Raw genomic sequence first — 18,160 nt, 5'->3', positions numbered from 1 at the left:
GGAGGAAGCGGATCAACTAGTGCCTGTGATAGAAATGGAGGAAGATCCAGTGCCACCGGCAGATCCTGAGATAGATTTATATGCTCACGAGAATCTGGAAGGCTTTGATGTGGACATGGAAGACGACCAGGGCGAAGTCCCTGCGGGCAATCAACAGTTTGCGTGGGCCAATGCCAATGCCGATGGACTAGATCCTCAGGGCTATGGTCCCATGCAGCAGTGGGGAGAAGAAGAACAGGAAGGCGAAGAAGAAGAGGAGCCAGAAGAAATGGAAGGAAATTCTGGAATTAGCATCTCTGACACTTTCCGCACTTGGAGTGACTACGGACCGGAGTCCGGGAGTGAAAATTCTGTCAATCAAGCTCCACCTGTTGCTCCCCCAGGGCAAACTCTGATGACCGTGGACCAAGACGTCCTGCAAGAAGCCATGGCACGACTGGGATTAAATGCCGAAGAACTGGGTATTTTCCCTTATGACGGTTAAAATGAACTTGGTTTGAAAGTGTTGTAATATATTCTTGTAAGATATGGGTGATGGACAAGTGGCACTAAGGGGATTTTGTAAATATTAACTCCTAGGCATGTAATATAAATAAGTATGTACATAAGTATGGGTTGTGTATGAGCATGCTGTGATATGTGATATGTTAGTATGCAGAGAGTTGTTGATAAAAATGCACCGTAGATATTAATATCTTGTTACTCTTGGCAGAATGACGGATCCCAGAGAACCCCGAGCTTCAGGCCCCGGAGGACAGGAAGAGAATTTACCCAGACCACCTACATTGGCTGACGCGATAGCCAGTTTGATGAATTCCGGGGCAGAGCAAGCCCGATTACTTCAGATGATAGTGCAGAACACCGGCAACGGTGGATGTAGGAGGGATCCGGAGCAGGGGGTGTCCTACACCCAATTTCTGGAAACACGTCCCGCAGTCTTCTTAAAAGCTGAGCATCCCTTGGAGGCTAACGAGTGGCTTCAGGCCATGGAGCAAAAATTTCGAGTAATTCCCCAATGTACTGCCGTTCAGAAGGCCAAATTTGCAGGACTTCAGCTTCAAGGTCCTGCGGCAACTTGGTGGACTAGTCATCTGGCCAGGCAGCCAGTTGGAAGGGAAGTCACATGGGAAGATTTTAAGGAAGCCTTTCGGACGCAGTTTATATCGGAAGGTGTCATGAGAATGAAGCTGGAACAGTTCTTGGGACTGCAACAAGGAACTCGCAGTATTCTAGCATATACCAGTGAGTTCGATCATCTAGCCCAATATGCTCCAGAGCATGTCAACACTGAAACTAGAAAGAGGGATTGTTATCTCCGAGGACTTAATACAAGAATGCAGGAAAAGTTATCCACCTGCACTTTCGCTGATTACAGTTCCGCGGTAAGTACAGCCATTACCGCAGAAGAAAAGATGAAAGCATTGGATGAAACATTGAAAAAAGAAGAGGCATTAAAGAGGAAGGCTGTTCCTTCTGGAAATTTTGGAAATGCTCCTCAAAGGATGAGGATGGTATATAGAGGTCCTCCCCGACCCATGTATCGTCCTTCATTCCAGCAACGGCCTTTCCAGTCCTGGAATGCCAGAGCTCCCAGTGTTGCCCCTCGTCCTGGAACTGCACCACCTTTCGGGTTTCATAACCCTACTCCTTCAGGAACCCCACAGGTTTGTTTCAACTGTGGGAAGCCAGGACATTTCGCCCGAGACTGTCGTTTTCCCAAAATTGGGGGAAACGCGAACTTAAAGGCTCAGACCTCGGGCCAAGGCACTGGACAAAAGTTTGTCCGTCGCAAGTTTGTTAACACCAAGACAGGACAGGCTCACTATATGACTGTAGAAGAAATTCCAGAAGGGGAGCCAATCCTAGCAGGTATGTACCTTGTTAACAATTATCCTGCTATGGTTTTGTTTGATTCCGGTGCATCGCATACTTTTATAAGTAAAGAGTTTGTTACACAACATCAACTAGAAGTTCATACCTTAGATGTCAAATATGCTATTCAAGCTACTGGTGCCACACAGAATACCAATCAAGTAGCTCGCAATGTGATTTTAAACCTAGAAGGAAATAAAGTGGGAGCTTATCCTTTAATTCTGGAAGATCAAGGAATAGATATTATTTTGGGGGTAAATTGGATGAAAGCACATGAAGTTCAAATTAATGTGGTTACACGGATCGTTAGCCTAAAAGATGACCAAGGCCACTCTTTCGAACTCCAATTACCCGTTCAACCTTGTTTGGACCAAATGGTCAAAAAGACTAGAGCAGTGACTCTAGAATCTATTCCTGTCGTTAATGAGTTCCTAGATGTATTTCCAGAAGATTTGCCTGGGCTACCGCCTGATAGAGCGGTAGAATTCACTATTGAATTAGAACCCGGCACCGCTCCTATCTCTAGAAGACCGTATTGAATGCCACCTAAAGAGCTAGCAGAATTAAAAACACAACTCCAAGAATTGTTGGATAAGGGTTTCGTCCGACCCAGTACTTCACCATGGGGCTGCCCAGCCCTGTTTGTTAAAAAGAAGGATGGTACATTAAGGCTATGTGTGGATTACCGTCCCTTGAATGCGGTAACCATCAAAAACAAGTATCCGCTGCCACGGATTGACTTGTTGTTCGACCAGTTGTCCGGAGCTAAGGTCTTTTCAAAAATCGACCTTCGGTCAGGGTACCATCAGATTAAGATAAAACCCGAGGACATACCAAAAACAGCTTTTTCAACCCGATATGGACTATATGAGTATTTGGTTATGTCTTTCGGATTGACAAATGCCCCAGCGCATTTTATGTATCTCATGAATTCAGTATTCATGCCGGAACTGGATAAATTTGTGGTTGTCTTTATAGACGATATCCTTGTCTTTTCTAAAAATGAAGAGGAACATGCGCAACACTTGCGCATTGTCCTAAATAGACTCCGGGAACACCAGCTGTATGCCAAATTTAGTAAGTGTGAATTTTGGTTAAAGAAAGTTCCATTCCTTGGGCACATACTGTCCGAAAAAGGAATTGAAGTAGATCCCGGAAAAGTCAAGGATATACTGGATTGGAAATCACCAACTTCTGTTCATGAAGTAAGGAGTTTCTTGGGAATAGCTAGCTATTACCGTAGATTCATTCCCAATTTCTCTAAGGTTTCTAAGCCAATCACCGAGTTATTAAAGAAGGACACAAAATTTGAATGGAAACCTGAGTGTGAAGAATCATTCCAAATCTTGAAGAAATTATTGACTACAGCTCCAGTACTAGCTCAACCTCACATAGAAAAACCCTTTGATGTATACTGCGATGCCTCAGGAACAGGCATCGGGTGTGTTCTAATGCAAGAAGGCAGGGTTATTGCTTATGCTTCTCGTCAGCTGAAGCGTCATGAAGAGCATTACCCTACTCATGACTTAGAGCTTGCTGCCGTAGTGCATGCACTAAAAATATGGCGACACTATCTTTTAGGTAGTGAGTGCCGTATCTTTACCGACCACAAAAGTTTGAAATATATCTTCACTCAGATGGACTTAAACATGAGACAAAGACGGTGGCTAGAATTGATTAAAGACTATAAACTAGAGATTCATTACCATCCTGGTAAAGCTAATGTGGTGGCCGACGCCTTGAGCAGAAAGGCCCAATGCCATTGCACTACCGTCCAGTCTAGCCTGAAGACCCTGTGTGAAGAAATAGGAGAATTAAGTTTGGAAATAGTAAAACAAGGTACCCTCCAGAATGTTATGGTTCAAGATACCCTAAAAGAAAGAATCATAACCGCCCAAAAAGAAGACCCATGGATTAAAGCACTTTATCAGCAAAAAGCCGAGGGAAAGATTCCTGAACTTAATCAAGAAGAAGATGGAGGACTATATTTCAAGAACAGGATAGTAGTTCCAGAAGATGAGAACCTGAGAAGATTAATCCTAGAAGAAGCACATTCATCCAAGTTCTCCATTCATCCCGGAACCAATAAAATGTACCAAGATTTAAAGCAAAGATTTTGGTGGGCCAAAATGAAACCGGAAATTGCAAGATATGTGTCAGAATGTGACACTTGCCAAAGAGTTAAACCCATACTACAGAAGTCGGCAGGTTTGTTACAACCTTCTGAAATTCCTGTCTGGAAATGGGAAGATATTTCTATGGATTTCATAGTAGGATTACCTACCACTTCAAAGGGGTATGATTCCATCTGGGTTATTGTCGACCGCCTTACTAAGTCAGCTCACTTTATTCCAGTTAAGACTACTTACCACGTGTCGACATATGCCAAACTCTATATAGCACGGATTGTATCCTTGCACGGAGTGCCAAAAACCATTATCTCCGATCGAGGTTCCCAGTTTGTTTCCAGATTCTGGGAACAATTACAAAAAGACATGGGTACTACCCTCATTAGAAGTTCTGCTTATCATCCTCAAACTGGAGGACAGACAGAGAGGGTCAATCAGATTTTAGAAGACATGTTAAGAGCATGTGTCCTTACCTTCTCTAAGCTATGGGATGAATGTTTACCCCTAGCCGAGTTCTCCTATAATAATAGCTATCAAGCTAGTATTAAAATGGCACCTTTCGAAGCCTTGTATGGTCGAAGATGCCGAACTCCTCTAAATTGGTCAGGAGTACGAGAAAGGACACATCTGGGATCGGACTTGGTTATGGAAACCGAGGAGAAGATCCAGAAAATTCGCAAGCACTTGGAAATAGCTCAATCCCGGCAAAAGAGTTATTCAGACAAAAGAAGACGGTTCTTGGAATTTTCTGCCAGAGATTTTGTATACTTAAAGGTATCCCCAATGAAAGGCGTACAGCGCTTTGGAGTAAAAGGTAAGCTAGCCCCGAGATATATTGGTCCCTATGAAATTCTGGAACAAAAAGGTCCCGTGGCATATAAGCTGTCATTGCCTGATCAACTTACCTCTATACATGACGTATTTCATGTATCCCAGCTTAAGAAGTGCCTAAGAGTCCCAGAAGAAATTTTAGAAGATCCAGAAATTGAGCTTGAACCGGATCTAACATATAAAGAGAAACCTATTAAAATTCTGGATCAAAAGACACGCGATACCTGAACTCGGAGTATCACGTTTTATAAAGTGCAATGGAAAAATCATACTCCGGATGAAGCTACTTGGGAAAAAGCAGAAGACCTAGAGTCTAAATATCCGGAGTTATTCGAGACCGTCAGGGACAGATGAACAAAGACCCCCACCCCACTATCCTTGTACAGAAAAAGAGGGAGTAAGTGACCTGACGGAGTTTCCTTTCCATTCCAAAAACCAAGGATTTAACCCCGGGAATCTCGGGACGAGATTCTGTTAAGGGGGAGAGGCTGTAATAAGTGCTATTTGAAGTATTACAGTGACTATGGGAATTTAGAAAGAAATCCAAAAGAAAAAGAAAGGAAATTGGCAAAAATTCCAAATTCGGCCAAATTTTGACCGAAATTTGAATTTCAAATTTGAAATTCAGAAAAATGTGACAAACATAGGGGATACAAGTGTAGGAGCATTTAGAATTAAGGAATCAAAAAGTGGGAACTAAATCAGTGCTAATTATCTCAAAGAATCAGAAAAAGGAAAAGAAGAATGACGTTTACTGTTCACCGTCCGAAAACAGCAGTTCAGAAGAACAGCCACCGAGTCTGTTTTCAAAACTCCTTTCTGGAGAATTTTGCAACTAAGTGCATCATGACAACTATACCATATTGAAGTGTGAACTTTGGACTACAATAATCATGTGTTGTTGGTCAGGAACAGTAAAGGGAAGGAAGTCAAACTCGAGCTCAAAGTCAGCACAAAATCACAAGTGACTGAAACTCTGAATTTTTGCTAAGTCTGAATGGCAGTATGACATCAACTTTGGGATTAAATTCAGAGCAATGTAGCTAAAAGAGGGTACTCGTTCATGAGCAAAATGGAACAGTGGGACAATATAGAACATGTTTGAGGAGAAGTTGGACTGAGGGCAGAAGAATTAGACCACGAAATCGAGTCATTAAGTGAGCCCCATGACACTGTCGACGACTGACGAAACTGAATAATGGTTTCAGTCGAAATTCAGAAGAACTCGAGAAAACAAATCCAAATTCCATCAAATTGGATGTTTATCTTGAGCCGATGCCAAAATAAAAGATGCTAGGCTCGAGATTATCTTCCAACTCTGTTAAAGCACGGGAGGCCGTTGGATTGAGGATCGACCACCAGTTGCTTCTGAAGATCACGGGCGGGAGGAGCGGTGACAGAGCACCCAGACGTGTCGCCGCCGCCGTCGTCGGTCATCCGCCAGCACGGCTAGCTAGGCCACCTCCTCACCACGCCAGCCTAGGGGTAGACCACGGTGGCAGCCATGCGCGTGGTGAAACCCTTGAATGTTTACTGTTCCCGCGCCACCATTTCACTGCTCTCCTTTTTACCGCCGCCCACTCTCCTCTGACCAGTATCACCACCACGCAAAATTCTACCACCTCCCAGTAGCTCCCGTCGATTCCTCTCGCCCACTCCTCCACAGACACCCCAGCTACACCCTGAGCCAGTCGTTGTCCCACATCCTTGCCAGGATAGCCGTGCTCACCGCCGCTTCTGTCCGCCGCCGTCGTGCCGCCCGCTCACGGTGAGAACCATCCTGCGCCACCTTTCTTTCTTCCTGAGTAGTTGTAATCGAGTCCTTAGGGTCCCAGAAGGGTGTAAGGGTAGTTGTTTGAGTTAGTTTTGCCGTTGTCACGAGTAACCACGGTCGGCCGAGGGAGTCGCTGCCCGTCACCGTGGAGGGGATGGCTCCGGCCATCTCCCGGGAAGCTGTTGCCGCGCACGGGGTCGTGTAGGTCTAGGGTTGGTGTCGTCGCCTGGTCCCGCCGCCGGGAGGGCGCCGGCCGGCGAGCCGCGCCGCCCCCTGTCACGGGCGCTTTTGGCGGGAGGAAGGAGAAGAGCCTGGACACCAGGGCCCGCGTGTCAGTAGGAGAACAGAGGGAGAAAGAGCAGGCCGAAGCGGTGCGGCCGGTTGCTGGGCCGCGGTCGTGAGGCCCAGTAACGCGCGCGCGGTTCGGCTGGAAAGAAAAGAAAAGAGGCCGGCGTGGGTCTTGGGCTGACATCGCGGAGGCCCAGAGAGTCACGCGCGAGCGACGCAGGCCGGCGTCGCGAAGAAAAAGAAGGAAAAAGGAAAGAGGCCATGGGCCGGTGCTGGGCTGCCAAGGGAAAAAGAAAAGGAATCGGCCTGTGGGGGCCCGTCAGGGGGAAAAGGAGAACCGGCGGGTAGAAAGGAATAGGAAGGTGGGGTCCGCGCCGTGGGGTCCAGTGGTTTGTGAGAGAGGGTAGAGCGTGGGTGAGTAAGAAAAGTTTCTCGGGTGATTTTCGGGAAAAATTAGGTTTCCTTTAGTAATTTAATCCGTTAAAAATTCGTTTTACACCATTTTAATCACAGAAATTTGTAGGAGTGTCCAAAATTAGTGAAACCAATTTTGTTAGGCTTATTTTATTTTCCTTTATGCATTAAAATTTTTACACCCTAGGGAAATAATAAAAATTTGGGTATTTATTTAATGCCTTCCTTTTAAGGTAATTAAATAAATACTTAATATCTATAAAATGTATAAAAATATGAATAATACTTTATCAATCACAAATAATTCTTAACCCATAGGAAATTAGATTTTCAAGTTAGAAAATATTTGCCACTTTTTCTAAAATTAAAAGAAAAGCTATAGGAAGGGTTAATTAAGAAAAATAAAAACATAGGTTAATCTTTTTAGATTTTGTGTGTTGACTTACAACTTTATCATGATAAGTCGTATAGTCCTTGTTGGCTTGCAACTTTATCATGAAGGAAAGTTGTATAGTCTGTTATTTAAAAAGAAGAAGTTTGCATTCTGACCCCTGCATTTATTGTGCCATAGATCCAGAAGCACCAGAAGAGGATTACTGGGGATTTTCAGAAGGACCCTTGGAATCCGACGAAGTGTTTGAATTTGTTCCCTGTGAAGCAAATCCGTCGGCTTCTACTAATCTTTTTAACGATCAAGGCAAGCCCCGGTGCATTTATACCTATCTATTTTGGAGTTGTTATTTCATGTGACTAGTTATAGGTTATTGGTTTATTGTATGCACTAAGTCTAGGAGTTGCATGAAACCTATTCTTGTGTATGATTATGCCTTGTTTTAAGGACATCTTTACCACTTGTTCAAATCTTAGAAACTACCCAAGTCTAGAAATGCTTACTTGCTTACATGATTGGTTTACCAACCTTAAGGAAAACTCTTAAGTCATACATGTTGCTTATGAAGGATATTTTGGAGTATGAAAACGGACAGAAGCTAGAGATGTAGTTCTGTCTGCTAGATTAATCTGGTTAAGGCCCGATTCGTGTCTTAACCGCTGATCAAGTGAAAAACATCTGATCACTTACTGGGTATGGGACCAGTAAAGCCCAGTAGGTTAGTAAATTCTATGATCAGGAATGCTTCGTACCCGCGCTTGACGTGCTGGAGATTGGCAGGGGTGTAGCCTGAAACTCACATGGAGATCAGGCCAGACGTGGGGTCCCATGTGGGGGTGCATCCCTGGGTCCGGGTAGTTGTATTCCTAATCATTGACTTTACTAATCGAGAGGTTGTTAGTACGACCTGGACAGTCGTATAATGCTGGTGATCGGGGTACTCTCCTGCAGGATGTATTATGATCCGGATCGCCGCAATTCTCGGTTACGAATGCACTTGATCACTGTTGAGCATCGTAGTATAAACTCATGTGATATAAAATCTACTGTTGCCAAGTACTGTATGATTTAACAGCTATGATTGTTCTACTTCTGTTATCACCTAGAATAGTTAGGTAATGACTTAACTGAAGTAAAAGATAAAACTAAGGCCTCACTCGTAGTAAGCTTTTTCGGCAAAATTGTGTCAACCAAGCACACCCAAAGGCTGACATGCATTCTAAGAAAAACTATTATATTGGTTAGTCGGGTAAGACTTGCTGAGTACCCCGTACTCAGGGTTTTCCCCTTTGTGGTTATCTTTCAGAAGCTCCACAGGAGGCTACCGAGGAGGAGACCCCGAAGACCTAGAGTATTGACCTGAGTCTCACAATACTCTAGAAAACAGTTTATTGACGCATCTTCTCCTGAACTATTTATGTTTAATCTTAGAGTTTGTCTAACACTGCACCTCTAAGTTGCCTCAACTTATGTCTTGTAATAACTCGTACCTCTTAAGTATGTAAGTAAAAATGTAATGTTTGTTGATATTATCCCATCGCGGATATTATCCTGATGTATGGCTATGAGACACGTCGTGGATCCTTCGAGGAGTCCTAGGGACACTCGACGGACTACCGGACTTATGCTGTTTTAAGTGCGTTTCGGATAATTGCCGTTCTGACGGCGATTAGGCGCACTTAAACCAGCTTAAGTTGGGCGGTTCCGCCACAGTGCGGCCGGCTGGATCCGGCGGGGCCGCGAATGTCGGCGACCAGCGGGGCATCGGTGGGGCGGATGTTGGCGGCCAACAGGGCGGGGCAGCGGTGGCGGCGGGGCGAAGCAACTGGGCGCGGCCGGCGGGATGCGGGGTCGGGCGTCCGGCCGGATTTTTTTAATACCTTTTAGTACTGGTTATTTGACCCGGTACTAAAGGGGACCTTTAGTACCCGATACTAAAGGTCCCCCTTTAGTACCGAAGTAGCAATACTGGTTGCATAACCGGTACTAAAGGGGGGTTAGGAACCAATACTGAAGACGCTTTCCCCAGCAGTGTTAGCACGTACGGGGTCACTCACTACTACTTAGTATCTAGCAAGCAATTAGTGTATCCACCCACATCGTGCCTTGATGACCAGCTTCTTTGCCTCTCCTCCCGTATGCAAGCTTACTTACAGAGAGATCGAGGCAGCGCACCACCCCTGGCAATTGACATGCACATCCACGTGACTACGTGAGGGATCTTGAGATGTATCATGCGGTTGTTTACTGTGGTTAGGTCGCTAGGCTAGGTTCTTTTTCGCTTGCCAGCGGTCGATCGGCAGCCTAGCTTCTTCAGTATGTAGCTAGATAGCCAGGAGAGACGAAGCAGCGTCGGAGTCGGGAGAGTCAGGACAACTGGACGGGACAAGTAGCCAGCCACAGGCAGTCGAGCACTGTAGCATGTAGATGGACTGGTGGAGCTAGAGGTAGCTCCGTGCCGTCCGTGTGTGGGGCCATGCCACTTGTCCTCCTGCACACTTGGGGAGCTCACCAGCTCGGGATTCAAGATCGCCGGGCACTTTTTGTCCGTGCCCAGCCCACATGCACGGGCATCGCCATCGAGACGCGGGACCTTCCAAGTTGCCGCCGCAACCGGCTGGCCTGGGTCCTCCGTCCTCGTCCTCGCGGCAGGTCGGTCTGATAGGTGATAGCTATACAGATTCAGAGTCCAGCGTGAGCAGGACGTCCGGGCGGCACGGACGACACTGGGCACTGGCAAAGCACAGCCAGTCGACGAGTCCCGAGCGCAGGGGAAAAGGGAGCCGGCGCGAACGGCGCACGCGGCCGACGACGCGACTTGCGCAGGAAATTACCCGGCGGCCGGCGGGCGGTGGGCGATGGCCGCGCGTCGCCTGACACGATAGCTAGCGCCGGCGAGACGGGGGTATAGTATGTGCCGACGCGTAAGGTCGGACGTGCCTCCATCTCACGCCGGCGCTTCTCGGCCGGTGACCGACTTCGCTTGCTGACGATCGCCGTGGACCAACCGACACGTTCGCCACGGGGGGCGGAGTAGCAAGGCTTCCTCCCCGACGAGGCTTTTTTTTTTTTTGCCACTGCCAGTAGGACGTGACGGCCGAAACGCACAAGGCAGCGGCCGGACACAGCCGGCGCCCGCGGCGACGCGAGACGTTTTGGATGGAGTACGTTTGACCGTGCCCCGCACACGTGCACCCGCCCCGGCCGCTGGAATAATCCTAGCTCATCGCCGCCCGTCGTCTTTTCTTTTTCGCTAACTAACAAACTAAACGCCCATCGACACGTCTCGATCGTTCCCTCCGCTGGCCACGGCTTTGTTCGCGCCGCCGGGGAACAGAGCAAGGACCCAGCGGATCACGGGTGAACGGACACGACACGCGGACTGCACGAGCATGATGGGATACCACAGATACGGCGGGTGCCGACCGCCGAGGAGGCGTCCGTCGCCGATCACGTCAGCGTCAGGCCCACCCAAATCCTTGTGCGCCGGATGGGGCCCCGGGTTGGGGAATCTGCAGGGATGGTTCGAAGCTGCTCGGGGCCCAGCGGATCGGAATCGGACCATCCTGCTGCCTGCGGCGGCCCACTGGCGTGCGTGCATGCACCACACGTGCGCCTTTGACTGCTCCGCCAATCCTGACAAAGTGTGCGGGAGTGATGAGAGGCTAGCCGTTGGTCACTTGTGACCGACCGATCGATGCGTGAGAAGCGGAGAGGTGCGGCTCGGCACGTCGCCAGCGGCCCAGCGTGCTAGAGCTACGTACTGTAATTTTACTATAGAAGCAGCTTCAAAAGGTTACTTTTTGTTAAGATTTCTGTATCATCGGGATCGTTGTTGAGTTTGATGTGCATGCTCCTTACAGCCATTGAATCTAATTTGTTTCGAAACCATCCCCTGCGCTACTCGAAAACAACCTAAAATAAACCTTAATCTGTGTCTCGATGATCCATCTCTACTGTTATTAAAAAACAAGTAACCATCTAAATCTGCATCCATATTACTTACTTCTGTCAATATAGAAAACTAACCCAAAGTATATAAGCATCATGTGTGCCACCGTCCCCCATGCGATACGTTTTGGGAGCAATAAGCATGTAAATTTACATGGTTTAGCAAGCATGAAAGATGTTCCATTAACGAGTCACGTATCAACAATAATTAGAAAAGTGACTTAGCTTGATTCATAGATGATTGACGACGAAGCCGCAGCGGTCGTCGATGAAACCGCGACGGTTGTTGATGAAGCCGACTAGTCGGAGTCGATTTCGACTAGTCGTCGACGGTGTGAGGTTTGCCCCGACTAATTTTCTAGTCGAGACGATGAGTCAGAGTAGTCGTCGACGAGCGTCACGACATAGTCGGAGTAGTCGTTGGCGAGCATCACGACGTATTCGGAGTAGTCGTCGGTGAGTCGCCCGTCGAAATAGTCGAGAAGAGTAGTCGAAGTAGTCACTAACGAGTAGTCGATGTAGTGGCCGATGACTACTCGCAAGACTACCCATTGGAGATCTGCAAGCAAGTACTCATTGCATATACAATGATCAACACCCCAAGAGAAACAATAGATACTTGTTCAAATACATCGAGTTCATCGGCAAAATTACAAGTCAATACAGCAAACTAAGACTATTTCAAACTGATAAAGCCCGCAACACGCTCAGCAACCGGCTCCAGATCCTCCAAATATTGCGTGTACGCATCATCGCTACAGTCTCCGGTGATACCGTCTGCGACCAAAGCCAAGTTTGCCCTTGGATAAAAGGACTTTACAATCGCCAGCACCTGCTTCCAAATAGACTTCACCGTATTGGTGATCTGGGCCGGTGCATCCCTCAATCTCGCAATTAAGGGGCGGGACTCCACTCCTTCCTCGGGGGGGCTCCATCACGTCAACCAGGGCTAGCACTGTGTCGGATAACTCCTTGAGATCTTTCTCCTTCCTCCTCTCCTTTTCACGGTCCTCCCTTGCCTCCACCAACTGGGCTTTGAGCTGCTCAACCTCATCGGCGGCACAACTGTGGGCATTCCTCCAGTCAAGCACTTGATTGCTGAGTTTGGCCTCCTGACCCTTTATACTCTATAAAGAACAACGACAATGCGGTCAATGCATTTAAGAGATCAAAGGACTAAGGGTGCGAGTACTTACCCTCCAACTTTTGGTGCAATGACCTGTTACGTGCCTCCATATAGCTCTTCTCGGATTTGAAAACCTGCCTTTCAATTCGAAAGGAGTCAACAACATCTTCATACTTCTTCAGGAAGTCGGCAGTGCGGCGGCGCTCATCAATGATGTCTTTCTCTAATTGCGCCACACGTCGCGTAGCTTCACTCCGCTCTTGTACAATTTCGCTATTCTTGTGGGATTTCTCATATAAGTCCTGCACAATCAAACAATTAGTACTCTTCACGAGTGCAAATGGTGCCAAACTACAAAAATAAGTACTCATATATGGTGTTAAGACTCACCCAGATATCATCCATTTGCTGCTAATTTAGGCTCAGAATATTTGACAGCGGCGGCAACTCCTCCAGGGAGCTCTCAAAAACCTCGACCTTTTGCGACAATCCTAGAGCTTCACACGTCACACCAGCCTTCACACTCGGCACAAGAACGAGCTGCTGAGTAAGCAAGGCACCAGCCTCAGACACATCTTTGCCTATTGCTTGCTCAGTTACCGTGGCCTCAGACGCGGGAGGAGGGTTATCATTCATAATCTCAGAGGCTGGCGGCGCCGGACTCTCAAGTGAGCTGATCACATCTCGCAATATGGCAGCTGTAAGACTTATCGCACTTGTGCCATCGGTTTGTGGTGGATCTTCAGTTGTCAAGTCGACAACAGGCACGGCATCAGAATTCGTGGCCGACGAATCTGCAGCCGGATCTGTGCTCACCACGTCTAAAGCAATGTTCTCGGAAGTCCTGATATCAAACACGATTCAAGATTACAAAAGCGACTATTGATTATAAAATCAATGATCAAATTCAAACGCAACAAAGTACTCACTGGGCGGACCGGGGAGGAACCCGACAACGTTTCTTCGCTACAGAGACCGGCTGCTCATTGCTCGGTGCAGGTGGCAAATCCTCGGTATTTTCACTGAGACCTGAAAGAATCAACTCAGAGACTACGTACGCGCAACTACTACCAGTACTCGCGTACTCACTACTAGCAGGGACTTCAGCCAGCGTGGCGCTAGAAACTGCCTCCGGTGTCTCCACAGCATCAGCCATGGCAGTCTTTGACGGGTCCTCCGCTTTGTTACTTGCAACACCAAGTTCAACGACTGCTAGAGTAGTAGCCATCTTGGGCGTTATGGCCACGTCTTCAGTAGATGTCTCCGCCCAAAGAAACCACACTAGCAGTCGCGTCTTTAGCTATCATGACTACATCATCAGAAGTAGTCTCGGTAGCGTCGTACACTTCATCCGCAGTATCCTTAACGTCTTCACCCGCGTCATCAACAATCTGCAAAAACAAACATCAAAACAAGTCAAGTCGACTACTCAAGGAAGCTATATAAGTACCCATACTTCAGCACATTGCTCTTCTGCAAAGGTAATTACCGGTGATGGAGCTTTGAAAGTCTCCAAGTGCTTGTTGACCGATTGCTTACGCACTATGGTCCATCTTTTCTTCGGCATTGGAGCCTGGATCTCTGCATCACCAACATCCTCTGCTGGATGCTTCGAGGTGTCGATTGCAAATTTATACCCATTGAGAACTCGAGACTGCACAGAAACATGATCAGACAACTCGGAGTCAGATGACGCAATGTCTGAGTCACCAAGCGGCTCAGAGTCCCCATCATCATCATCATCCTCTAAGGGATCATCAGATAAGGGCACGTAGTGCACAGGTTTCGCATTTTTTGCGCCATCAGCATCAGAGGGAGGAGGAGGAGAAAAGTATAAAAGGACATCTTCCTGCATAAGGAATTACTAGTTGGCAAACATAACGACTACTAATTATGGGTACTCAAAAGGAAAGCAAGTTACCTCTCTGGGCTTATACCACTTGTCAAACTTCTGGATGGATTCATCGACTTCGGGCACCCCTTGGAAATTCTTGAAGAATTTTCCCAACAATTCCTCAATTGCATCATCAGATATCTCCTCAACTGATATCCGTGACGGATCATCAAAGCCTGAGTACTCATAGCCCCAAGTCCGGCGCAGCTGCAACAGTTGCACTCTCCTCTTTAAGAAGCTGGCTGCCATGTTTATCCCAGTCAGTCCTGCCTTCTTCAATGTTGCGATCTTTTGCAACAACTCGGCTACCTGATGACTATCTTCAATGCTAGGCTCCTCAAGCCACTTGCTCGAGTACTTCGGGCAGTACCCGGTGATCACTAGCATTGGAGGTTCATGGTTTTTGATGTAAAACCACTTATCTTTCCAGGTGCCATGGGACGGCGGAGTCTCATACTCCAGATACACATCGGAGTCCCTCAGCTGAAATCCTGCACCTCCGAGTACTGCCATCCTATCCTGACTAGGCTGAGGCTTGCAGCGGAAAAGTTTGCGAAGCAATTGAAAATGGGGTTGTATCCCCAAATATGCTTCACAGAGATGCACAAAGACTGCAATGTGCAATATTCCGTTTGGATTCAGATGGACAAGCTGAATGTCGTAAAAATTGAGAATACCTCTAAAGAACTCCGATGTAGGAATAGCAAGTCCTCTCTCCACAAAATGAGCCCAAATCACTGTCTCTTTCGGATGGGCCTCGAAGTTCCAGGCATTGGCATAGGCGGACCTCCAATTTACGACGGCCTCCTCCTGTAGCAATTTTGCATTCACCAACTCTTGGATTGTTTCTTTCTTCATGGTGGACATCTTCCAAGCGGATGCCTGATCTGGCGGAGCGGTCTGATCGGTAGGCCCACATTTGGGCGAAGGAAGCTGTAGCTCCTTCCCCTTCTTGGAATCCTTCATCGATCCTTCCGCGGCCTTTCCCTTGGACTTGTCGGTCTTCTTCCCCATCTTCTTCATGCGCATAACCTCGGGACGCGTAAGGGGGAGGAGAAGGCTACTCTGACACTTAAGGTTGATTATTTCGGCTGATGGCGGTGGTGGCGCAAGTGGCGGCATTAGGGTTTTCAAGATGGAGAATAACAGATGCGAATGGTTGGAAGCGTAACCCACGGAGGCTACCGGCCTTATCTTTTATAACAACGCAGCGGATCTAAACGGCTTCGACATTTTGGGAACACAGCCAGTAATTTTGTAACGGTCTGATACTCAAGATTTATCGCGAGATTGAAGTCCAACGGTCATGTTGATCATGGTTGACCCCTTCATCGCCTGGACGTAGTCGATCAAGTGCTCGGGAGCTGCGTACACTCGCCCGTTGGACAAAAAAAAATTCTTCAGGGATTAAGGAAAGATGAAACAAATTCAGTTTGACCCTCAGGCTGATCCTTCGATTCAACCTAAGGCTCGGGGCTACTCCATATGGAGTGCGATTTTCATTGCACTTCCATATAAAGACTTGAAGACAAACTACTCAAAAGCAACGTCAAAATGGGGTAGGAGTACCTTCCAGCTGCATGTCAGTACTCGAGTACTCGAAGGCTAGCCGCGACAAGAGTACTCAACGAGCACCAAAGACCAGTCGAGCAACGTCTGCAGAGTACTCAAGACTACTTCATTTAACTACAAAGTACTCGGGGGCTTGTCGGCCATACATCCTCAGGCCCACGAGGAGCCCTGTACGGACTCACACAAAGGACGTACTCGGTCACGTATCAGGGCATGAAGACTACTACACAGGGAACGTAGACTACATGGACTCCTGAAGAACTAGTCGGAATACAAGGAAACTACTCTGCCGAGTTAGAGTAGGACTCTGTAGTCATGTCCGACTAGTACTCTTGTATGAAAGACTACCCTATAATCTTGCCCCCCCCCTCCCGATATATAAGGGCGGGTAAGGACCCCCTCGAAACAAGTTCAATTGAATACAAGCATACAATATACTGAACGTAGGGTATTACGCGATCTAGTGGCCTGAACCTGCCTAAATCGTGTTCCTGCGTCAGCATCGACTTCTTGATTTCGGCGACACCCACCAACCAAAACACTGTCTCAGGTAGTCCCTTGATAGGTTGCCGGGTTAAAACACCGACACAACCCATGCTAAGATTGCATCAATACAAAAAAAATATACAAAGTTCCCATTGTATTCTAGAAGCTCATAACATTGGGCTCGATAAGCCATTACAACTGCTTCTCCGCTGATAAAAACCGACTCCTTCAACTCGATCTAAAAAAATAGCATTCTGTTTAATAAGTTGTTGATATTCAACAACTCCTTGTAAAAATTAATCACAGAAATCTAAATGACATAACTATGTAAGTTTCTACTTTTTAGATAAACTTTTTTTGAGTGAAATTCATGACATGTTTACAATGATGGTATAATTGTAAGCACTCCAAATTTTTTAGAAAAAAGATATATGACTGCTATCAATTGTTGCATAGAAGAAATTCGGCATCATGAGCATCGTGATGCAGGTTAGAATGATGCCGAATTTCCTCTATAACTGCTATCAATTTATGTTATAGTGAGAGGGTTCAAGATAATAGGGGTAACAAGCGCTAGAGTGTCAACTGCAAGTAGGGGCTAAACCATTTTCTTACAACTTGCAACGAGTAAAATATTAAAAATGGGATGACAAAGGTCGATTCATTAGGTAACAATAAATGGCTTGCAACAAAATCTAAAATAAGAAATTTTACTCAGTTAATTGCGAGCTCAAGTTCACCCACGGACTTCTAAAATCCTGAGTTTTCTTTTTAAAAATTTCTAGCCCGCACACAAGCACAGATTATTGGACTATAGTCCACGAATGTTTTGTTATTCCCATATGTACACCACTATTCTCTCGGTCAAGCCTACTGCCTACGCATGTCTCATATGTTCGTTAGCCTTCTCAGGCGAGATCCAATAACATTATGCACACCCACGTGAAGCTAGGGATCGAGCTCGAGATCCGGTGGTGTTGTTAGTTTATTGGTTAAGTTATTAGCTTCCTTTAGGCTTGTCATAACTCATAACAAGCACATGAAGCTATTTGCATTGAAAAATGTCTGTAGCTTGATCAGCATGTGTAGGAGTATATCTAGCTTGCTAGCCAGCTGCTGCTGCTGCTACTGCCATCACGCATTAGCATCAGCAAGCTACAGATGGGACCAAATTAAATTAAATTCGTAAATCCCGTTTAGCAATTAATTAGAGAAGTGGTCGGTAGCTTAACGTCGGAGTCACGAAACAAGGATTACGTACGTGCACCGAACCTACTGCGCTGAGTACCGACGAGCCAGACAACCGGACAACCAAGCATGTCGACGGCATGTCGTCGCCCGCGTTCGTGGGCCGGGCCATCACATCGGTCCCCCTGCGCACTTGCGACTCGATCGGGAGTTACAGATCATCGTCGTCGGGCACTCTTGTCCC

This window comes from Setaria italica, chromosome VII, assembly GCF_000263155.2.
Source record: "Setaria italica strain Yugu1 chromosome VII, Setaria_italica_v2.0, whole genome shotgun sequence".
Taxonomy (NCBI): Eukaryota; Viridiplantae; Streptophyta; class Magnoliopsida; order Poales; family Poaceae; genus Setaria; species Setaria italica.
This window is presented reverse-complemented; position numbering follows the sequence as displayed.